The following is a 26,990-nucleotide window of genomic DNA, read 5'->3' as shown; positions in this document are numbered from 1 at the left end:
AAGTTCCTGGCAAATAAGTCAGCTTGTGCTCTTAAAGAATACAGAGACAAATGCAAGAATGCTAAACACTGTGTAAAACTAGCTAAACAAAAGTCATGGGAGGAGTTTGGCAAGAATATAGAAAATAAATATCAAGAAGGTGGCAAAATATTCTGGAGGTTGTTGAAGAAGCTTAGAAATGGAGGAAAGAGTGCTGTAAAAGGAGTTAGAGATGATAAAGGTGAAATGAAAACGGGAGAAAAAGATATCCTTGAAGTGTGCAGTAATTACTTTGAAAAACTGCTAAATGAAACAAGCAGTGATGACAGCACAGTGGTAAAAAAACACTGACCAGGCATGCAGTCAGGAATACATATCCATACTTGAAGTAGAGAAAGACACCAAAGGCTTGAAATGTGGAAAGGCAGCAGTGGTAGATGATATTCGACCAGAAATGCTGAAGTATGGTGGTATAAGAGTCTTACAGTGGCTGCACTGCATAGTTCAGAAAGCCTGGACAGAGGGACGAATTCCCGATGATTAGAGTAGAGCTCTAATTGTACCCATATATAAAAAGGGAAACAAAACTGAATGTGAGAATTACAGAGGTATTTCCCTACTGAGTGTTCCTGGGAAGATCTATGCAAGTATACTTGAGAAACGGTTGAGAAGATTTGTGGAAGAAAGAGGCTGTCAGGATCAGATCTTCACTTTACGACAAATAGTCGAGAAAGCATGGGAATATAACAGAGATCTGTATTTAAGTTTTGTCGATTTGGAAAAGGCATATGACAAGGTGCCAAGAAAGAAGCTATTCAATACGCTGCAGTTATATGGTGTCAATGGGGCATTATATCAAGCAATACTTAGTCTTTATTTGAGTTGTAAGTCAGCAGTTAGAATTGAAGGAAGTACAGGAAGATGGTTTAATGTTAAATCTGGTGTGAGACAAGGATGTACATTATCACCTCTATTATTCATTATCTATATCGATCACATTATGAAGGAAAGTGGTATTAAACATGATATCAAAATTGGAGATGTTAATGTCAGCTCTTTGCTTTATGCGGATGATGTTATACTTCTAAATAAATCCAGCTCAAATCTGCAAGATTCTCTGACTAAATTGAATAGCTGTTGTAATAGATATGGTATGAAGGTCAGTATTAAAAAGCCAAAGACAATGAAAATAGGCAGAATCATTGAAAATGTCAACTGTGTTGTGAATGGAGAACCTGTAGAACAAGTGAAACATTTCAGCTACTTAGGCACGATTTTTAGTGAAGATGGTAAATTAAATATAGCAATAGACAACAGAATCAGCAAAGCTAGTATGGTAGGAAGTCAGTTGAATAAATTCATATGGAATAAGAGAGAAATTAGTTGGAACACTAAATTAGCTGTATACAAGACAGTGTTGAAACCAGTTTTAACTTATGGATCTGAGAGCTGGGTCAGAAGTAAAACACTTGACCAAAGGCTAGAGACCGCAGATATGAGAGTCCTGAGAAAGATTAGAGGCGTGAACAGATGGCATCAGTGGCATTATCATATTAAAAACGAGGATATTAGGAAAGAACTTGACATTGTCAACATCCAAGAATACGTTAGCAGAGCTAATCTCAGGTGGTATGGTCACTTAAACAGAATGGGCGAAGAAAGATTAGCAAAACAAGTGTTCTCTTCCAGGTTGGCAGCAAAACGACCCAGAGGAAGACCAAGATATAGGTGGATTGATACGGTACAAAGTGCCTTAGACGATAGAAATATAAGATCTGATAATATTGGAGTCTTGACAAGTAACAGACTGATTTGGAGGAAAATTGTAGATAGGAAGTTAATAATGATGTAATTTTTTTTCATGTACTACTGTCATATCCATTTCATGTACTACTGACATATATATATATATATATATATATATATATATATATATATATATATATATATATATATATATATATATATATATATATATATATATATATATATATATATAATAAATGAGAAACCCGTATTAGTAGAATTTATTTGACACCTGCTCAAGTAATAATAGAGCTGTTTTGTTACTTTTTTCATAAAATAATTTATTTACTTTAAGGTTAATAGCCACGAGGAAGCTTACATATTAAAGGTCGGTTTATCTTTAAGTTATATTTCCATACATAAAACTGCTTAATATTTTTTTATTAACCAATATTCCAGTTCTTAGGTGGACTCTAGATATTGCCTTTCAGGCAATATGTAGAGCCTGTATATGTATGTATATTTTAGGATTTCGCTAATTATATGGACGTTTTGAATAATTAGCGCTCATCAGAATATAGGAAGACAGATTTTCTCATGCTGAAAATGTACTATCCGCCTTGATAACGAGGAAGACTTAGATTATCTCTAAGTACTCTAAGATAACATTAATGAGAGTTTGTCAAACTAAAATGCGTGTTTGATCTATTTGTAACTACTCATCGGCAACTAACTAGAAGCCACTACGTACTTATCATTATGGAAACTTCAATTTAAAAAAAAAAGAGGATCTATTATTTAGAATAAAAAATGGATCTTTTATTCGATTTCCAATATGTATCAAATAAAGTAGTCCCATTTCATCTCTATGTTCGGTTACAAAACCGAAATCAAAGAACAAAGTCATTTTAGGATAAAAATTAAGACGTCTGTGGAAATCATTGACCTCTGTGTTATCCAGTTTTCCTGTCATTGTTGTTGACCTAATACGATTGACAGAATCTCACATCATTTTTATTAACGCCCCCCCCAAAAAAAACACACACACACACACACAGAAAAAACTCACAACTATAGTTCCTTATAGAGTAACTTGAAAATATTTCTTAGCTGCTCATCCAATATAAAAAACACCTCAGTAAAAGAATGTGGACTATCCCCATAAAAATTCTACGGTAATTATTGGGGTTTCGCTCGCCACATTCCGGTAGTTCTCTGGTCTATATTGTTTTTTCTCTACCGAGATTTGATCTAGAAATGCGTCATCGAACACAGTAACAACTTCCTGAAAACAGATGACAGCTAACATTAAAGAGAAGGCGTATTTTGAACGATAACAATACTATATTTACACGTTCAAGCAATATAAGCATCTATCTGGGTTTTCATGTATTCTCTGTTTGTGAATTATACATTCCAACATCATTATCCAAGTGATTTCGCGTAGAAGTTTTGAAGTTTAGTGAATATTGGAATGAAAAAAGATGAGTGTTCACCATTTACTGAAAATATTAACTCCTATCTTCTCCAAGTTAGACAACTTTCAGATCCGTAGGCAAATATATGATATGTGTTTGTTCTTATTATGAATAGCCCAGTAGCTTGTCACTAGCCCAATAAGATGAAATAGATCACCTGTTAATCGCGTGCCATGCAGTATCATCTCTTATAGTCTTCCTTCTTTGTTTTTTTCTTACCACAATTGAGCTAGACGTCAGGCCCTGTTTCAACAATACTAGTTTTTTAAAGGATGTACATAGAGTCTATATTGGGACAGTTTGTGCTAAAGTGGATCAATTTAAGCTGAAATGTGTTAATTTGAATTTAAAAAGTGTTAACGTTTATACAGAATTTATCCGTATAAATGGCACTGTTCCTATGTTTAGTCAACCAAAGTATACAGGCCAATAAATAAATGAATTTCGTAGAAAGAACTATATTATTATATTTACTATGCAACCGACTGTAACCTGTAAAAGTGGTTTAGAAGCTCTGTTTGTTTTAATCTCTCTGGTAGCCACCTTCATTATCTGATGACTACTCAACGATGCGACTTGCCTTTTCCTGCCAAGCGTACTGGAAGACTACACCAGTTATAAATTTTCTGAAGTCTTACAAACTCGTTTATGTTATTATTCTAAAATATAAATTTAAAATATACTGAAAAGATAATTTAGATTTTTTTTAAAGAATTAGGTTAATTGTTATTTGTAATATACTATTTTAAAAAGCTTTTGTTAAAATAATATATTACATAGTAAATTTTCATTCCAATCGAAATAGCAAAGAAATTTGGAGACAAAACATAACTTACGCAACTCAGTACAGTACAGTACAGTATACTTCTCAATCACTTAGCAACTGTTACCAAACACTAGACCTTACCACATCAACATTTGCATGAAATTGCTACCAGGTTTAAAGGATAATTCTTGCTATAAAACCATTACAAATCGTATGCACTACAGAGTAGAAACCACACAAAGGTTTGGCTATTTTCAAATCAATTCTGGAACACGACTTCTGTATTTACTTTGGAAAGTCTGAAAAATAATACCTGACTAATTTCTTCGCAAATGTCGTATTGTTTAACATCGCAATTTTCTGATAATAATGGAAAAACTTTCATACAACAATCATTAACTTTAAGTACTTGGATTATTTTCTGAACAAATGAAGTAAATTTATGAGTGAGTAAAAAAAAAAAAAAACCCTTGAGTTCTGCTGTAAATGAAATAGAATTCGAAAACATCAAGGCGCAGAATGTTACTGATTTGATACTTTTCATATTCCCCTTTGTCTGAGAGGGAAGTTCTTTGAATGGAAAGTTAATAATTGAACACTAAGAGAAGAAAGGATATTCTAAGCTCAGTTGAACATAGATAGAATTTTGACTACAAGTCCTTATAAGGACTGGCTTAAAGGGGCGAAGCAAGAATGCTTTTCATATTCCCCGTTATCTGTAGAGGACAGTGTAGGGATTGAGCTATTAATTAAAGCTCTGATCATGGCAGGAGGGTAACAGCAATAGCCGAGCCTCGGTTAAAACTTCATTGGCTACATCATTGCTATCCATTACCCTCCAAAGGTATTGGATTGAAAATCAATCACCGACAATGTAAGTAAAGCTGAAATCTCAAAAATATACGGACGATCTCTAGGCCACTCCATAGTGGGCGAAAGACCGTCCTAATCTCAGCGTTGGTTCCACTCAGTGACGGGCTCCCCGACCACCCAGCAGAACCGCTCATATTCCGAGGAAAATAATTCACCGGCAAGTACCCCTCAGCGGGCCGTGCCGGAGAACACTTCCCCCGGAGACTCAAAGTGCTCCCTTAGGGCAAAACCTAAGAGAGCGAACTCATTAACCCAGGATAACAGCAACAGCCGACCTCAGTTAAACTTCATTGGTTCAGCATTGCCATCCGTTACCCTATATATGGGCATCTCATATATAAAATAAAATCAATCACCGAATGTGTAAGTAAAGGTGATATCTCAAAAATATCGGATATCGGACGATCTCTAGGCCACTCATTCGTGGGCGAAAGACCGTCCAAATCTCAGCGTTGGTTCTACTCAGTGAAACTCGAGTACCGAGCAGAACCGCTCATTCCGAAGAAAATAATTCACCGGCAAGTACCCCTCAGCGGGCCGTGCCGGAGAACACTTTGCCCGGAGACTCAAAGTGCTCCCTTAGGGCAAAACCTAAGAGAGCGAACTCATTAACCCAGGATAACAGCAACAGCCGAACCTCAGTTAAACTTCATTGGTTCAGCATTGCCATCCGTTACCCTATATGGGCATCTCATATTGAATCAATCACCGCATCTCACGGTCGATTGATTCCCATCTTGACTACAAGTTGATGAATATGCTTTTATATATTAATAAATGACTATTAAATTTAACAGGTGTACTAGATTTATTCTAAAATATAAATTTAAAATTTAAAAATTACTAATTTTAAAAATTATATATATTATTTATTATTTTAAATACAAAATATTTTTAGAAATATATTAAATTAATAAATTATAAACCATTTTTAATATGCTCTAACCACCGAAGCAAGTTTCATATTGTTTTTTTATTTCTAAACTAGTATACAGGATTATGCGCATCCGCTTAATCTTGGCAAAATATATATACTGTACATATTTTGTTTTCCTTGTTAATTTTATTATGAGATAAATATTTTAAAAGTGTCATAAATAATTTATTAAAATACTTATATATAATTTAATATGAATACATATAAAATAACTTATTTTTATATTTTGAATAATAATAATAATAAAAGTACAATACAAGAAAAAGTAAACATATACTCATAGTTCTATAGTAGTCTGAACTGCCTAGTTTTACTAGGTCTATCAACTGCATTCGTACATTCTACTTTATGTATTTGATTTGTCATTTTGACTGATTGTAAGTAGCAAAACTCTCAGACTCCGTCCGAGACTTATTAACTTCTAATCTTAAAAAATGTGGACATATTTATACACTGTAGATATTGAAATCAGGGCTCATAATAGTCTAAAAATATTATAATTCTATAATAATAATAATAATAATAATAATAATAATAATAATGCAAGGGGGAAAATAAAAGAACTTAGTTCCAATCCATTATAGAAATTATAATATGTTCCTTCTAGAAATGTCATTTAAAAATAAATTTCAACATTCAAATATATTTTTCAGTTTACAATAGATTCAAATAAAGCACAGAAGATTAATGCTTTGTTCTAATGAGTAAAATTTATTGAATTTTGTTGGCCTATTGACTAACTAGGTGTAGTTCTGTGCATTTTTATCCCATAACTCTTCAAACTAGGATATGATCAGAGAAACTCAGCTGGTTAGTCTATTAGTACCACGTTGTTGTCTTCAAATTAAGTCTTACAGCATATGGGGCGGATGTCCTATTAAAAGCGATTCGCCACAGAAATGCCTCAAAGATCGTAGAACATTTCCTAATGTCAGATTATGATGCTTTGGTCATTATACCGTCAACATAAACCTGTTTTCGAACACCGAACTAATACACTTCAGTTACGATTATCTCACAACGAGATAATGTAATTTGTTATACTTTCAACTATAATTAAAGGTTTAACATATATAAAGAGGATTTATCGACTTATATTTCCCCGCTTATTGCAAAAGCTATAAGAACAAAATGGTAGTTATTTCAAACAGCGATATGTCGTGTCATGTTTACCCTTTTAGAATGCACCGAAAATGCACTTTTAAGAACTGAATAGAAATATCAAGATAATGCATGTTTTTTAATTATATATATAATAGAGAGAGAGAGAGAGAGAGAGAGAGAGAGAGAGAGAGAGAGAGAGAGAGAGAGAGAGAGAGCTCAAAGATGACTCTCTGTGGCGTAGTTGATAGACCGACATGTGCTCTACGGTTGGACAGACTAGGCTTCGAATTTGGACAACCATTCTGCTGTTTTACGTGCGCGCAGACTCACACCACACCATGCAGGCTTTCGAAACTAGATACGATGGAATAGGGTGATTAATCCTTATTTACGTTGTGTCCTAATGTCTGCATATTGCAGTGTTCTTTTGTCCGTTTTCCTGTTTTTGCGCATTCCTGGATGAGGGGGGAACCCTGTTACTGCCGGCTAAAGTTGTAATAATATTTTTTACTTCCTAGACGGGATTTGAACCTTGGTCTTTCAAACTAAAAGGCATCGTCGAAACCGACTAGGACTATAGAGGCTTTTAGTAAGGATACGAAGAATATTTTTTATATTCCTCGTATCCACTTTTACATTGTATCATTGATGACATATTTGTGACTAGTCATTTAATTCTATTCCTTATGCCCTATTTCCATTAATTAGTAATGTAAGTTTTAACTAGCACTTAAGTCTACATATATATGTAAGAAGTATTTTATTGACCTTCTCAACCTAAGCTAAAGTCATCAATTACTTAGCGTATGATGGTACAACGTCCTTGAGTCCCATAAGGGCTATATGAAACCAATACGAAGCTATTAGTTCTAATGCATTTTTGAATGTCAATGGCGCGTATTCTCTTGGACTATTAGGGTTTTTAACTGTTGGAAATGCGCATCCTCTTCTGGACTTTAGGGTTTTTAACTATCGGTAATGCAGAGTTTTCTTCGGGTAAACAGGGTAAACACGCAGTTGCCAGACACAAATCGCTGACGTCTTATGGTTTGATTGCCAGCTGCTTATCCAGCCAATCAAAACCAGAGAGTCTCTTCCCCAATCAAATATCATCTGTGTTTGAATTATGCAAGAGACTTTGGAAAACTAATTTGGAGTACTTTTAAAGCATTCGATTAGCATTATTATTATAAAAGTTTGTTGTAAGCAGTCAACCGAGTAGTACATTAGTATGGAAAATTTCCATCAGTAAATGTTCTCCTGTTTACTATCCGATCAAAAAAAAAAAGCCTGCGGAATATCTTGATTGCCTACATAGAGGATAAACAGTTAAATATACGTTTATTTATTTGTATGGATGTTTCTAAGCGTAGGAAAGAGAACAACGTATTTACAGAGTGAGTGAATAGAGTGTCATTTTTCGCTGGTATTTGAATATATTCGGAATTAAAAATAATTTATAGCGAGTACCATACATTTGAATCAACCAGTCTCATTAGAATGCTGTAACATTCACCGCCATATCCAAAGCCCCGGTAGTTAAACATTATACGAACTTTATTCATTTGTAACTCCAAAATTGAAATATTGAACGTTCGTTTCGATTTATTTCAATGTATCGTTATAATTTCCCAGTTATATAAACTTTAATCACTCTCTCTCTCTCTCTCTCTCTCTCTCTGAGAAAATTTGCCTTTAAATGAAAAGTTCTTCCTTCTGCTGTTTACTGCGCACTTCCTCATTTTTATAAAAGCCTCTCTGACGTGTTTACGACAAACGCTATGACTTATTTATGGGGTCATATTGTGCGCCACGACCCCTTAATTAAACTAATAACGTGATTAAGTAGAGGGTAAAAAGGAACTATTTTACAGTGGCAATGTACGCTGTCGCGTGTTCGAGTTGAAACTCCGTATATAAGTTACTGTTCATTTGCTCACTAAATATATATGAGATGGGAAGCAAGGCCCCCATTAGTAATGCTTTTTAGTCCCTATACGCACCTGACCTAAAGTGATCACGTTATAAAGATGATCAATGTTCCAGGTTGAAAATACATTGCACTTATATAGAGTATTATTTAAAAAGATTAAACTCAACTTTTTCCCCCAACAAATTTGTGTAAAACCTGCATCTCAATATGAATAACATTAGCATATGTCTTCTATGTAAATCCCAATGGGAGAAAAGTGCGTGTCAACATTTTAAAGGTTTATTTTGTATCGACCAGTTTTGAAGATATTACTTTCTACTCTCTTGGCTTTTTAAATGCCTACTTATTCCAATCTGTAAAGTGTCATTTTGAATATATTTCTATTTTTAATTCAACAAGTGCCAACAAATTATATAAATTGCACTTCAGTTCATGAGTACCCAATTAACTAATCATTCATAAATAAATCTTTAAGAAAAAAATGTTGAATATCAGAAAATGTTAGAGGCTAACCCCGGAGAATAGCATCAGCTGAAAATGATCCACGGTCTATTAGCAAACTTATGAACTTGTAAAAAAAAAAAAAATGTTTGAAACGAAATAATAGATGTAGTGTTGTACAGTTCTGTTGTCTTGGATGCATTAACCGTGCCTGTACATCTCTCCAAGTTTCTAACTTGCCTTTGGGCAACAACTTTTAATAGGTAATAGCTTTCACAGCGATCACGTCCTGACCGCTATGAATAAATAATCCAGGTAACATCCACAGATTCTAATCATACGATACAAGTTTACAAATAGCATTGAGGTATCCAGCCATCAATAGGACATTTATTAAACGCGCTATAGTAGTGAGTCAAGGGCAATTAAATATTTAGCAAGATTGCTCTCTAAACGCGAAGACAATGCCCCCAAACAACAACGTTTTTCCCCTCTTCCCCAACCATAAGAGGCCGATTAGCAACACCGTATAAATTTGTCACGAAAGACACGCAGCTAACGTCACAACCCACTGAGTCCATCGCATATTAGAAAATTATCCACTACGGACTTAGCGATACTATAAATGTTAGGGGAAACAATTATCCATAGCACGCAGATCATTAGTGCTTCACATCTGTTAGGAAACCCACCTGAGTCTTGTCCGAGGGGCAGCCTATGATGACATATAAGAAATGGCACCGGGTGTTTGTTTCTCACCACAAAAATATTATTTGCGAAAGTTGCTATATGATCGCCGAGTTCAACGGTTTGTGAAAGTTAAAATTGATATTTTTTCATTTGAATTCCTTATCTACCTTTCCGAAGTAATAGATTGTTTAGACTCTCCGAGTTATGTATTTTAAGGTCTTAGAATGTTCTAAGTGAAGAAAGCTAATAGTTACTCACCTACAAAGAGACTTTGACTTTTTTCAAGAGCAAAGTTTTATGTAAATATTGAATATTCCATTTTGTTTCGTTTTAACTCAGAAATTTTAAATTTCCCAGGAAAACCTGTATTTTTATTTTCTCTTTTCGCAGAATATTTGTTAGTATTAACGAACATATCGCTGAGCTTAGAGGTCGCCTTTTGTTGTTGTCATGGATACATTGCGTCACATCCGTTACTTAGTTAATCAACCAATTGAATAAACAAAATTATTTATCAGCTACACAGAGAGATATGAGATATGATTATTTCTTTCAAATTATCAAATAAACTTATTTATGTTTTTCATTTTTATATATATACTAATATCCTCAAACTATATTTAAACTGAATAATTTTTTAAATTACTTTCAAAAGATTTTAAAGTTTTTTTTTTTTTTTTAAATTACTTAAAGTATCTCGTTAATATATTCATTTAGAGGGAAAAGTGCTGGGGAAGAGAAAAAGGCTCTCATTAATCTTAGAATAACACAAGTTTTCAGAATAACTAACCAATAACTGAAAAGTTATTTATTTTTTAGTTTATTTGTTTTTATTTTCAAATAAATACCATAGCGTCACTTCGATATCCTTGAAAAATCATTCGCCCATATTAGCATATATAAAATAATTATTTCCTGATTTTAAAATATTGTAAAATAACTTAAAATATCCTATTGTTTGAAAAAAAAAATTTTTTTTTTCTTGGAAAATATTAAATTAAATTACACCTCTTAATTAAATATATTTTTATTTCTAACTTTGAAAGAAATAATAAGTTATTATAAATACACCTTTTTAAAATAAATATAACTCTTATAGTTCAATTGCCTAAGAAGGTTTATTGCAATTGGAACTATCTCAACTGACATCATCCCAATTCACAAACCAGGCAAAGACCCATACATACCTGAAAATTACCATCCCATCAGCCAGCTATCGAATTTAGGGAAAATAGCTGAGAAAATCATCCTCATCAGACTCCAAGATCATGTGAACCAACTAAATATCATTCCACGAGAACAATATGGCTTCCGTTCGATAAGATCTGGCACCAAGGCCTCCTTTGCAAACTTACCATCGCAAACCTGCCACTAAACATGATACACCTGATTAATTCATACTTCTCCAACAGGAGGATGCAAGTCAAAATCAATGAAACAGTCTCAACCCAACGGAAAATCCTCGCTGGAGTTCCTCAAGGATCAAGCTAGCCCCGATCCTGTTCAATATCGATATGGCAGACTTCCTTCAAAATCCTGTCACATCCACCATCGCCCTCTATGCAGATGACACGGCTATACTAGCCAGATCTCGCCAACCACATCACGTAACCAAAAAACTACAAGATGCAACCCTGAATCTAGAAAAATGGTTTAAAGACTGGCGACTACAATTAAACCCACAGAAAAGCAAAACGATACTATTCACAAGAAGATGAGCATCCCCCAAAGAAGACATCACCCTGCTCAACTCTAAAAGTCCTTGGAAAACTGAAGTAAAATACCTCGGAATAATTCTCGATAAGCGATTATGCTTCAACAGCCACATCAAGAGCACATGCACCAAAGCTTCAAAAGTTATCGCCCAGTTATACCCCTTGATCAACAGACACAGCAAACTAAGCTCAAGAAACAAAATTCTACTGTACAAGACAGTGATCCGTCCCACAGTTATATACGCCTCCCCATACTGGAGCCATACCTCCAAGACAAACATCCTCAAGCTACAAAGAACTTCAGAACAAATGCCTGCGAATGATTCTGGACGCCCTGTGATTCATCAGGAACGCCCAGATCCACAGGGACATAAATATTCCCTACATCTCTCCACTACTACGCTCCCTAGCAGAGAAATTCTTTATGAAGACATCTACGCATCCAAACCAACTAATACAGCAAGACGGAAACTATGACGGTAATGACCACTGGAAACACAAAAGAAGACCGAAAGCCATCCTAATACTCAACGACGAGCTATTTCAACTGCCCACTCAGGGTGAGCTGAAATAGCTCACAAATCTCTCCTATCACTGCTCCCGAAACAGACAACAGGGAATATGAAAAGCGTCAACTTCACCCTCTGCGCCATATATGTCCTCCGTCCTATTGCAATTGGATTGATTCATTCAATCCAATACCCTTGGAGGGTGATGAATGGCAATGCTGTATCCAATGAAGTTTTAACTGAGGCTCGGCTATTGCTGTTACTCTCCTGCCATGATCAGAGCTTTAATAGGTCAATAACACCTTATCCCTACACTGTACTCTACAGATAACGGGGAAGATGAAAAACATTCTTGCTTCGCCCCTTTAAGCCAGTCCTTATAAGGACTATTATTGCAATTGATTCAGATCACAGGACTTGCAGTGATTACTACAGCATTGCCATCCATTACCCTTGGAGGGTAATGGATGGCAATGCTGTAGCCAATGAAGTTCTAACTGAGGCTCGGCTGTTGCTGTTACCCCTGGGACGCAGAGATTCGAGAGCTTGAGATCGCTGTCTTAAGGTTTTTGACTTAAGGGAGCAATTTGAGTCTCCTGGGAAAGTGTTCTCCGGCACGGCCCGTTGAGGGGCTTTGTAGGTGAATGCTTTCTTCGGAATCGGAATATGAGCTGTTATGCCCTGTGGTGGTGTGTGGGTGGGAGGTCATCACTGAGTGGAGCCAACGCTGAGATGGACGGTCTTTCTGCTACTACTGAGTGGCCTAGGGATCTTCTTAATTTTTAGAGATTGGCTTTACTTACGTATCACCCTTGGAGGTTCATGGCTGGCAATGCTGTAGCCAATGGAGTTCTAACTGAGGCTTGGCTATAGCTGTTACCCTCGTGCCATGATCAGAGCTTTAATAGCACAATAACACCTTATCCCTACACTGTCATCTACAAATAACGGGGAAGATGAAAAGCATTCTTGCTTCGCCCCTTTAAGCCAGTCCTTATAAGGACTTATTGCAATTGAGCTTGAACCTAAAGTCCTTTTTAGGACTTCCAGGGTAACAAATGGCAATGTTGTAGCCATTGAAGTTTCAACCGAGGCTCGGCTATTGCCGTTACCCAGCCATTAGTAGAGCTTTTAGCTCCATAACACCCCATCCACACAGATTTTCTTCATTCAGATGATGGGATAAAAAGTCAAGGACTCAGTCCATCAACCAGTTCTTTTAAGAACTTATTCCAATTGATGACCCTTGGAGGGTAATGGATGGCAATGCTGTAGCCAATGATGTTCTAACTGAGGCTCAGCTATTGCTGTTACCCTCTTGCCATGATCAGAGCTTTAATAGCTCAATTACACCTTATCCCTACACTGTCCTCTACAGATAACGGGGAAGATGAAAAGCATTCTTGCTTCGCCCCTTTAAGCCAGTCCTTATAAGGACCATTGCAATTGATCGGGAGGGTAATGGATGGCAATGTATAGCTAATGAAGTTTTTTTTTCCCGTGTGGTTGCCGGGATAAGAATAGCACCAATGCAAATCCAAGCATGTCGTAAGAGGCGACTAATTGGACGCTGAGATTCGAGAGTTTGAGTTCGCTCTCTTAAGGTTTGTGCCTTAAGGGAGCAATTTGAGTCTCAGGGGAAGGTGTTTTCCGGCACGGCCCGATGAGGGGCTTTGTCGGTGAATGCTTTTCTTCGGAATTTGAGCGGTTCTGCTCGGTGTTGGTGGTGGGTGGAAGGCCATCATTGAGTGGAGCCAACGCTGAGATGGACGGTCTTTCGGCCACTATTCAGTGGTCTAGGGATCATTTTAATTTTTAGAGATTGGCTTTACTTACGTATCACCAATGAAGTTCTATCTGAAACTCAGCTATTGCTGTTACCCTCCTGCCATGATCAGATCTTTAATAGCTCAATAACATCTTATCCCTAAACTGTCCTCTACAGATAACGGGAAATATGAAAAGCAATCTTGCTTCGGCCCTTTAAGCCAGTCCTTATAAGGACTATTGCAATTGAGATTTAAGCGAGCGCCCATGTTTTCGGAGCTGTGATAGAGAGTGATTGAAAAATGGTAGTGACCGGCATGATGGTTGTTGTTGCGAAGAATGTTTTTGATTTCAGTGGTGATTAGTGAGTTGTAAATTGCGTGAATCTTCTTTGACAGCTGAGTACAAGGTAAGACTTTGACTTTTGATGCAATTTTTCGGCCCTTGCCCTTTCTCTTCGCCATTATATATTTCGCAGGTAAGCATATTTGAATACTTTTAAATATGAACATTTTAAGTCCCGATGACTTTGTCCAATCTCTCAATAAGAAGCTGGCGCTGGACCTCCTCAAAAAACTGTTGAAGAAATTTCAGGTAGAGTGGCCAGGACTTCTAAACCTATATTCAGCGATAGATGACTCCACAGAAGAGGACAACTCAACACCAGGGGAAGAAGGGAAGATGAACCTGATAATCTCTGCTCCCACACCAAAAGACCATACAGAAACCCATGCTTGAAAAAAGCGTAAAACAGTGGAGACTCAGGTAAACGAGGGGGATGGAAGAAGATGTCCCCAACACTGACCTCCCCACACCCAACAATGAAAAAGTCCCGCCAATTGTACTACGGGAAAAAGAACGATGGACGGCCCTCAGGCCTATTATGCAAAACCACCAAATTGCCAATTCATGGAAAAAAACGTAGATAACTGAGTTAAAATCCAGCCTACCACAGTAGGCGACTACAGACACCTCACAAAAACCATGGATCAGTTAGATATTAAATATCATACTTACTCACTAAAGTCAGAGAAAAACCTAAAAGTTGTACTCAGAGGAGTAACAGAAAACATCTGCACAGATGAAATAACTGAAGACCTCCGCCTCCACGATCTGACACCTGTCAAGGGCAGCAGAATGTTACGGGCCGACAAGAGTCCAATGCCCCTAGTATTCGTGGAGATACCTAACACACACACACACACACACACACACACACACACACACACACACACACACACACACACACACACACACACACACACACACACACACACACACACACACACACACACACACACACAACATAACAACGATCTGTAGTCTGAAAATCACAACTGAACCACTAAGGAAAAGAGCATCGTCGGGCCAGTGCTACAGATGTCAGAAATACGGACACGCACAGAAACTCTGCAGAGCAGACTACAAATGCCTCAAATATGGACAAAACCACCCTACAGCAACCTGCTCAAAACCCAGGACCTCACCAGCAAACTGCGGGGCCCCCAACCGGCAAACTACAGAGGCTGCAGTCACTATCCCAAGAACAAAACAGACAACAAAAGGAAACAGATCTCTCAACCCTGCCCACAGGCACCAGAGTTGACGGCTCCCCAGTTGCCTGACACCCAACAAAAGACAACAAAATACCAATTCTCACAAATGGAAAATACCAACAGTCTGGAAAGCCACCGTCGAAGCAGGACATACGCCGAAGTAGCCCGCCCATCCAAAGATATCCAGCAGGACCAAATTCTTCCAAACATGACAACAGTCATCACAGACTCATTGGCAAACATGCTTCAAGTTCAGTAAGTCAAACCCTTCACCAAACTCCACAAAAAGAGTTCTAAAAGAAACTCAAACTATCTTATCAATGCTTGTTAATGAACAAAACTAGATTACTCCCAGACTCACTACAGATCGCCGCTTGGAACGCCAATGGCCTAAAAAACAAGACACTGGAGCTTCAAGAATTCTCTCACAGATACAACCCTGACATCATCTTAATTAATGAAACTCATCTAAGACCTGCAGACAATCCAAACCTGAGAGGCTACACACTGTATAGAAATGACAGACTGGATTACAGAGGTGGTGGTACAGCCATATTTATCAGGAACTGCATCAGGCACAATGGAGCACTCAACCCTCCAACCTAGAACTCATCGGTGTCGAAGTCCACACAAACTCAACTGGAAGACTTAAAATCTACGCCGCCTACAACTCCCCTGCTAAGACTCTGATATTTTCTGACTTGGATGCTGTACTGGGCATAAATGAATCCATCATCGTCGTTGGGAACTTAAACTCCAAACATCCCCTCCTGGAACAGCAGAACCACAAATAAAAATGGCTGTATCCTCTTCAGCTACACAGGATTAAACAGCGCTGACGTAACAGGGACCCACCACAGCCCAACTGGCACAGCCGATATCATAGACATCGCCATCTTACACAACATCAAATACCAGCACAGTATTCAAGCACTGAACGAATTATCATCAGACCACAACCCAATCCTACTTCAGTTAGGGAACAAAGACCAGTCACGTCCCCCCCCCCAAACCTCCATTATCTGGGAGAAACTTAGGAAAGTGCTACCAGAACACATTGGTCCGGTTCCTTATATAAAAGCCAAGGAAGAAATAGACACGACAATAAAGAACCTCACCAATCAAATCAATAAAGCCATAACAGCAGCCACAGTATCCACGATTACCCACAAACAAAACCATCTCCCGGAAGAAATCATGAACTTAATAAGGGAAAAAAAACAGACAAAGAAAAAGATATCACAACACACGTGCTCCCCAGGACAAAACAGCCCTCAACAGACTAAACAAATCTGTCCGAGAAACTCTCCAGAACCACAGGAATGAACAATGGGACAACAAGCTCACTTCCATCTACACAGCAGATCATTCCATATAGAAATTCCTAAACAACCTCAGGAACAAGCGCAAAACCCTTCCCCCCCCCTCTCCGAGCAGAACAGCACCTTGCATATACAGATGCTGACAAAGCTGAAGCCATAGCAAGAAATCTAGAGAAACAATGCAGTCCTGCATATGAGAACCTAAACATCAGCCATGTATACAAGATCCATCGTAAAGTCAGGTTCACAGTAAATCGTCCCGATGACAATCCAAGCCCTATAATGCTTACCTCACCTACCGAAATAATCGGCATCATCAACCACCTCAAGATCAAAAAAGCCCCAGGTCCGGATGGCATCACTAACAAAGTCATCAAGGCACTACCACGCAAAGCCATTGCACATCTGGCAAACATCCTAAACTCCTTCATCAAATGGCAGCACTTCCCCCAGTCATGGAAAATAGCTGACATCATCCCAATTCACAAACCAGGCAAAGACCCACACCTACCTGAAAATTACCGTCCCATCAGCCTGCTATCCAATTTAGGGAAAATAGCTGAGAAAATCATCCTCATCAGACTCCAAGATCATGGCAACCAATTAAATATCATTCACAAGAACAACTTGGTTTCCGTCAAAATCACAGCACAACTCAACAGATCCATAGATTGGTAGAATACATCACCACAGGATTTAATTGGAATCAGCACACTGGAGCTGTCTTCCTAGACATCTCAAAGGCCTTCGATAAGATCTGGCACCAAGGCCTCCTCTACAAACTTATCATCGCAAACCTTCCACTAAACATGATACACCTGATCAAATCATACCTCTCCAACAGGAGGATGCAAGTCAAAATCAATGAAACAGTCTCAACCCAACGGAAAATCCTCGCAGGAGTTCCTCAAGGATCACTGCTAGCCCCGATCCTGTTCAACATCGATATGACAGACATCCCTCAAAATCCTCTCACATCCACCATCGTCCTCTATGCAGATGACATGGCTATACTAGCCAGATCCCGCCAACCACATCCCGAACCATAAAACTACAAGATACCATCCTGAATCTAGAGAAATGGTTTAAAGACTAGCGACTACAATTAAACCCCAAGAAAAGCACAACGATACTATTCACAAGAAGACGAGTATCCCCCAAAGGAGACGTCACCCTGTTCAACTCTAAAATTCCTTGGAAAACTGAAACAAAATACCTCGGAATACTTCTCGACAAACGATTATGCTTCAACAGCCACATCAAGAGCACATGCACCAAAGCTTCAAAAGTTATCGCCCAGCTGTACCTCTTGATCAACAGACACAGCAAACTAAGCACAAGAAACAAAAGTCTACTCTAACGCCTCCCCAGCCTGGAGCCATACCTCCAAGACAAACATCCTCAAGCTACTAAGACTACAGAACAAGTGCCTGCGAATGATTCTGGATGCCCCGTGGTTCATCAGGAACGCCCAGATCCACCGGGACATAAATATCCCCTACATATCTCCACTACTACGCTCCCTAGCAGAAAAATTCTGTATGAAGACATCTACGCTTCCAAATAAACTAATACAACAAGCCGAAAACTATGACGGTAATGACCACTGGAAACATAAAAGACCGAAAGCCATCCTAACACTCAACGACGTGTAACCACTTCTGCCCACTCAGGGCGAGCTAAAATAGCTCACAAATCTCTCCCATCACTGAAACAGACAACAGGGAATATGAAAAGCGTCAAGCTTCATCCTCTGCGCCATATATGTCCTGCGTCCTATTGCAATTGATATTTCCGTTATTTGAAGCTGGTCAAAAGGGAAAATAGGTGTCGCTGTTGTCTGTTGGTCATGATAATAACTATCATCTGATGTTTTCATTAAATTTGAATTATGGGGGTATTCAGTCTAACATACTGTTGACGTTCTCCGTTCTTTTTTTTTTTTTTTTTTTTTTTTTAAATGGTAACATAGAAACCCATGTATAGCATCATCATCATATTACCAAACACACCTCTGATAAATTCCTCCCTTTCTTTTTTTTTATTCTTTTAAATTTGTAACATATTAACTGCATGTAGAATGGTATTCGTCAATTCTTTCCATTGTTAGCAGAACAATACTTCAATCTGGCGATGCGTGATTGAAGGCTGTTTAAATTTGTGTCTGCAATTTGTCTCACACGTGATGTTTCGTTTAAGGGAGAAAATTTAAACAGAAAAGAAGAACACAGGGCAAACAAAACTTTCTCGCTCGTGTGGATCTATGTAGCGTTCGGTAGATACACTTAATGCAAAAAACATCGATCCATAAATGTGTAATGGGTCAGTCTTTCGGTAACGACCAAACACGTGTTGAGAATGGTTGGCTTCAGTTTATCATCCAGTTATATTCCCTTCTAGCCTTACATTGGAAGGACCTGAAGTAATGAGACGCGCATTTCTTCTTCATACAGACGTGATGCTTATGATTTACATAAATTACATGAAGATCAAGATGCCATTAAATCGCGTCATCTCGATCTTCATACAATCCTTCCAAAAGTACTCATCACATGTAAATTTTTTTATCGGATGATACAGCTTCAGTGATTGATGAACATTAATATTTGTGATCGTGGGTAAAACTCATCAGTATTACTTATTAGAAGTGAAGCTAGCGGATTCTAATAAGTCATGTTTAACTTGCCAAGTTTATGTAAACTTTAATTTCAGTAGCCATTTTGTACCTTCGATAGCTATCCAATGAGCTCTGAAGGAAACTATTTTTGACAAAATTCATCCCCCGCAGGTAATATCCTGGTTTCAAAACTTTTACTGCTGTAGAGATTATTCCAAAACTATGAAAGAACAAACTAATTCACAATAATTCATTTCTCGATTCAATATTAAGTGTCAAAACTTAGAGTTTTCTATCAGTACTAGTACTCCTTTTTCATTTTTTCATCTTTTGAGAGGAAAAAAGAGCAAACTCACGGTAAATGATATTTAACTTTATCTCGAAAATAAAGAAATAGCATTAAGAAAAAGAAAAAAATAACCATTCTGGTTAGTAAGATAATATTTTTTTAAAAAATAATAAAAATCAAGAAGATATTTTCTCTCATCGTAATTACGTGTTTATTTATGAAATGGTATAAATTAGTATATTTATTTCAGCTTTTTCCATTTGATTTATGTCATATTTCATAAATTTTGCAAATTTATTTTCCATTTGATTTATGCCATATCTCATAATGTTTGCAAATTTATAATTATAATTAAAGAAATAATTAACTTTAAATGATCATTCAAGTTCCGAATGACCTTTATATATATATATATATATAAATGTAAATGTCATTTTAAGATTGATGACGTCACATAAATTGCTAAAAATGAAATTAATGTAATATGTATAATTCAATAAGGTGGATTAGTTAAATAAAATTTTAAAAAGCTATATGGAAAGAAATACTAAGTTAGTTTTCTTTATTTACTATATTATTAAAGTTTCCTAAGAAATAAATAACTATTATAATAATATTCAAACAAAAAAAGAAGAAAGTTTAGTTATTAAAATATATACTCAATAATTAAGCTACCGCAATCATGCCGCGAATGAAGTTTTATATGTATATGAAAAACAGAATAAGTAAATCATTTGCCTTTCCGGTTGTATATAAAAAAGAATAAGTAAATTATTCGTTTTCCGGTTGTAAGCATTCTCAGGATGTCCTCCAGTTATGAATGAGACTGGATGCTGCATCTTTTAGCGAAGTTTCCCCAATGACAACAGAAACTTATTCCCCCCCCCCTCTCATTTACTACTAAGGCAGGCATAAGTTTAAATTGTAAATTTCATTAAGATTTAGGATGACTTTTATTCATTGAGTGATCACATTATTTCGTAACCGGAAATGGAAGAGATTTGCACATACTAATGTGAAAACAAGCATATTAATTAAATCAAAAGGACTGAGAGATGGACTGAGTCTTTGACTCTTTATCCCGTCATCTGAATGAAGAAAATCTGTGTGGATAGGGTGTTATTTAGCTAAAAAGGACTGTTTTTCATTCCGACCTACACCTCCATAGACTGTCCAAAAAAACATAGACTTATCAAACTGTCTTATATTTACTTTACATATTAGATAGGCGAAAGGTATAGTTAATTTTTATTTCATAATCATTTTAAAAATTTGCTAACAATTAAACTACTCTTAATCAGGTTTTTTAAAATAAATTTTCCATTTCTTTTTAAATAAAAAACATTTTAAAAGCTGTTCTAATAACTTAACTGGTTTCGGTTTTCTGAAAAATTCAAAATAATTTCTATGAAAACAAATTCATATCATACTTGTAATTATTATGAAAGTTATAATAACGTTTTCTGCAATATCGCTACGATACCTCCAGCTAGGCCAGGCTAAACAACTTAGCCAACTAGACTTCGCTGACACGCCTCCATTTGACAAGCTTTGCAATAGTGGACCAGGGCAATAACGAACATCATAAAACACAGACACAAATATTGCCATAAAAAAAAAGAATGGAACTTTACCCATTGTAAAGTGCTTAAAAAACCGAAAAGTTACCTTCTGTCTTTGTATCTTTCGATTTCATGCCTATACTCTCTTCCCGATAAAAAGAGAGTCTCCATAGTTCGATCAATTTCGACGAAGCCCTTTGGACATTTCAACTGAAGGTGAGTTAGTCAGTCTCATACGTTTTTTTTTTTTTCTTGGAAATTCGAGTTCTTCATTCCACAACCAGACATAGAAGGGTACACGCAGTTTACACACACACAAAAAAAAAAATATATGTTTATGCATAAAACTAACCGCCCTTATTCTAAAATTATAGTTTACAAAAATTAATCAGGGGGGGGGGAGAATCATGGGCCTTCAGGATTTGTCAATATCGTTGATTATTATTATTATTGTAGTGTATTTATATTTGTGTGGATATAAATATCTACACAAATATAAATATCGAATTAAATAATTAATTTTTATGCATGCCCCTATTAAGGAATATATACTTAAAAATACATAATAAGTACAAAAAATACATCATTCGCTACTGAACAAAATAAAAATAAAAATAAAAATAAAAATAAATAAAAATAGTCGATATCTGCTAAATCGAACTGGAAGAAATTTACACTTAAAAACACCACCAAACTCTTAAAGATTTCCTCGTTATCTCCAAATAGAGCATCTATAACGATGCCCTTTTTGGATAGACCTAGGTTAGAATTTCCCCCTCTAAGACGCGAAAAATTTTTATAAATGCTTTCCGACCGAAGGTCAGCCGTCTCATACCGACTATAAATCCCTAAAAAAGGGGACTCAATGCACTTTTAAATATGGAAGAGAGAGAGAGAGAGAGAGAGAGAGAGAGAGAGAGAATATGAAAGAGAATGTGAAAGATATAGTTGTTTTCTACGATGATGAAAAAACACGTATATATATATATATATATATATATATATATATATATATATATATATATATATATATATATATATATATATATATATATATATATATATATATATATATATATATATATATATATATATATATATATATATACATTTCTGACGTGCATGTATTTTCATGACAGCGGACTGGAGATCGAATGTCATAAAATTGGACTCCTAGTAATATAATAACTGCAAGATTAAAGACATATTGTTAACATTTTGGCTTATTTTTCGGCAAATTTTCCATATTTAGCAAATTCACACCATGTTGAGGTTAAATGCGCTTTATTTAGACTAATACTTATCACTAAAATTACGTTTGAAGTATTAGACGCAACTTTTTTTAATTAATTAGTATCTAAAACGTATAAACCATCAATGTCTGTACTTTGGAAATTAAGGCTCCGTTTCTCTCTTTGAAATGAAAATTTTAAATTAAATATCTATTTTATTCAAATGAAATCGGTCAATAAATGTAAGAGAAGCGATAATGACTGCAGACAGCAGATAATTTATGTGCGGAAACCACATATAAGTTATCTGCTGCGAATTGTAGCAGCGAAGAATTGTGTTGAAGTTATTTCGATGTTACTTCTCCATTTGATATATACTCCGGCTTCCTCTGAGGAGGAGGGATAGGATGCTTCACAATTTGGAAAAAAGAAAAAAGTTACGCAGTATAAATCGCATTTCGAGTCTGGCATGTGCTGTTAACATGTACACGTACATTTCACATATACATTCTTTTAAATGTGTATTATATCTACATTTCTATCTATATTTTAGACATTATGTTAATTAAACTACAATATACGCGTATTATCATTGGTAATAATATATTTTAGCTTAATCAGTGAACTTTAATTCAGTACTGAGTACTTGCGATAATAATTAAGATATATGTGGACCACCACCGCAACTACTTCCATGCATCAAAACATGTTCCTATTATTTACTAGTACTATTTATGGAATTTCTTTGATCATCTATTTGTGAAGCTTGATTTTATGCAATAAAATTCTGAAAATCGAGATTATCTTCATAGGGATCGATGTTCACAACAAACTGGATTTTTTTTCTTCACTTTTACTAGTGAGATTGGGAAAGATGAAAGTATTTGCTGTTAATAATAATCGAATTATTCATGTATATATTAGCATAATCGGATAATCCTCACCACTCGCAGGGACCTTTTTCTTAACTCGTTCTCCTATCAAATATGCTGTTGAGGCCCTCTTTCCACGTTTCCATTTCTACAGGAGATCCTGCTCGGCCATATTCAGGAGGACAAGACCAATTCCTCCCCCACTCTCTCACTATACCACTTCATGTCTCCTCCTGGCCCATTACATATTTTGGAACCACATCCAAATCTATATGAACGACCATATTATATATAATTATATTATATTATATTATTACATAGTATATATTATATATATATATATATATATATATATATATTATATTATATATATTATATTATATATATAATTATATTATATTATAACATAGTATATTACATATTATAATATATCATATTATATATTACATATTATATTATATTATATTATATTATATTATATTATATTATATTATATTATATTATATTATATTATATTATATTATATTATATTATATTATATATTACATATTATAATATATCATATTATATATTACATATTATATTATATTATATTATATTATATTATATTATATTATATTATATTATATTATATTATTATATTATATTATATTATATTATATATTATATTACATATTATAACATAGTATAGTATATAGTATATAATTAAATTACATAAATTGCTGTATATTTTCGAGTAACACGTGCAGATCTATACGAACGACCATGCAACTTATGCTACAAAAAATCTTTGTTTTATTTTCAGTTAATTTTATATATTATATAAATTACTGTATATTTTAAAATCAATTATTTTCAGTTATTATAAATTATAAAATCCATTATTTTAAATTACTATAAATGTATGGTATAATGATTTTGATTTTTATATAAATTATTATAAATGTTACATATAAATGTCATAAATTTAAACAATGAGTTTGATTTTATATTCATTTCAGTTTTTAATACAAATTTTAATTCTTAGTTTATTATAAATTTTAATTTTAAGCCTAAACCATTTGATATTTTGCTTTTTTATTTATTTTATAAATTTATTAATTATTATAAAGCTATGGCTTTTCTCTTTTTTTTAAGGTTTTCTTAAAAAAATATAAACAGCTATTTAAATATTTGATCCAATAATAAATGTGTTGCATTGTTGAATATCCATGTTTCTCACATATGAAAGCACTCTTATTTGAGAAATTTCCTTTTATTATTTATTTTTATCCAGTAAATCCTTATTTAAAAATAAAACTTCAAAAACTAAGTTATGTTAATGAAATTTTAAATTTAAAAGATGATTTTTATTAAATTAGATTGTAAACTTGAAAATTTATATTTATACCAAAAAATTATTAAATGTTGTTTTTTTGTTAAAATTTGAAACAAAATTTCCATCTTTATTTTATTCTTTAAACGTATTATGAAATATGAAATACGAAATATTGCATAAGCAATATTTCATATTTCAATAATAATATAGAATTGATTTGCATTGTACATTTATATTTTATATGAAATACGAAATATTGCATACGCAATATTTCATATTTCAATAATATAGAAATGATTTGCATTGCACATTTATATTTTATATTAAAGTTATTTTTCTTAAATTGCGGTATGTTTTAGTGACGTCACGTACACTCTGTGTATGTCTCCCTGACCACAAGACTACATTCATCCAATACTTTTGCAAAATTCTGACTAGATGCTGGTACAATTAATTAAAAAAGTTATTTAAGTTAAGGGATATTATATCTATCCCATATTGTTTCTTAAAAATTTATATTTTTAAGAAACAATGTGGGATATTGTTTCTTAGCCGAATAAGAAACTCAAAGAGTTTCGTGCCGAATATAGCACCTGATCCTTTAAGGTAGTGCATGCTGAGGCAACTCGTAGAAAGGGTGGAGCAAACTCCGATCACTATTCTTGATATTTACCCATAATGTGAACTTAGCTCCTAGGAGCTGTATTATTGTTCAACATTATGAGAGAGGGTCACTACCCAGACCGGTTTCGACCTTTTTTGAGGTCTCATCAGTGAGTAGGTAGACCTAGTTAATACCAAGTTTGTAGCGAACAGAACTTACATCCCTTTTATGAGAATTGCCAAAATATAATATCCCTTAACTTAAATAAGTTCATGTCATCGAATTGAAGCCTTTGGCTCTTCATATAATTAGTAATTTTTTAGGACACCTTCTTGGCAATTCCAGAAGACAGACTGTGGTAAGTTCGATTACATTTGTAGATTAGAGAACTTTTTCTAAGCCTTTCTTCAAAAAAAAAAAAAAAAAAAAAAAAAAAAATCACTGATAGTTTTGGACCGGCAATCTATGATTGTCTAAGAAGGGAGAGTGGCTGTGCACCAGTCGTAAAAAATTAGCTATAGCTTCGTCTATTTCCCCTGGGAGATAAAAGGAGTTAGCTTATAAAGTAGGGTATTCGCTTCTCATTGACACATTCGTTAAAGCTGTCTACCAGAATATTATACCCTCCCTCCCTCACATACTTTACGGCTGTTAAATTCAATTTAACTTTTTGAAGCTTATTCTTATGTTAATTCTTATTGGATTATGAAATGCGATTATAGATTTAATATTTATTATTCAGCTGGAGATGTATTTAAACAACCTAAATGTTAAATTATGTCTTCCGAATAAAAAGCAAGCGGTGGTGCTGTCGCACATAAATGTACTAAAACCAATAATTTTTCTAGGAGTTAAGGTATTGTCAGTTGATTATCCTAGTTTATAAGCATCATATTTTATTTATTCATTTCTTAGAAGCCTGATTGATTCTCCGTTGCTATGTACGATGAAAGTTTACGGAAACAAGTTTACAAAAATGTTCAAAACTACAACAAAAATAAATGTAAATATCTGATTTAAAGGGATTATTATCATAAATACAGGGATTAACTTAATCAGTCGTCTGTATTTTCTTTCTTAAGTGATTATCAGAAGCATTACTGGTCAGTAAATGCGTAAAAAAAGAGTAAGAATAGGGTAATAACACTAAGAATTAGTACGGTGCATGTGTGTCACAAGATGGAATAGTGAATAGTTTCGTGTCGGAAACAAGAGACGTTTAAGAACAAAAATCGAAATATAGTTATTCCATCCGTGGTTGCACGGATGCAACCACGGATGGAATAATTAATAAGCAGAACACGACAGTGTGACGACTACTCTTTTTTTTTTTTTTAATTCTTTCGTTCTTAGTAGCAAGAAACACCTGGTTTGCTCTAATTATCTCTTAGATTTCTTAACCTGTTTCACATTTTGGATTAGTGATGGCCTTGATGCGCACTTTTGTTGTTCAGAATATTGTCGTGGCAACAGAGATTCGTTAGAGAATAGACCGATTTTTTTCTTTTCTTTTCTTACATTAGAGTTATTGGCAATTGTCATGCATAAACGTAATTATCCGCTGTGATTTTTGGCACTGTTGATCGACTTGGATAAAAAGAGACATCGATTTAGATGGTCTTCTTACGATCAATATCTTTTGAAGTGAAGAATATCTCTTTTAGCTAAGCGAAAATTGCA

The sequence above is a fragment of the Typopeltis vanoorti genome, chromosome 6 (assembly GCF_054136105.1).
Source record: "Typopeltis vanoorti isolate ZY-2024b chromosome 6, IOZ_Tvanoo_1.0, whole genome shotgun sequence".
NCBI lineage: Eukaryota > Metazoa > Arthropoda > Arachnida > Uropygi > Thelyphonidae > Typopeltis > Typopeltis vanoorti.
This window is presented reverse-complemented; position numbering follows the sequence as displayed.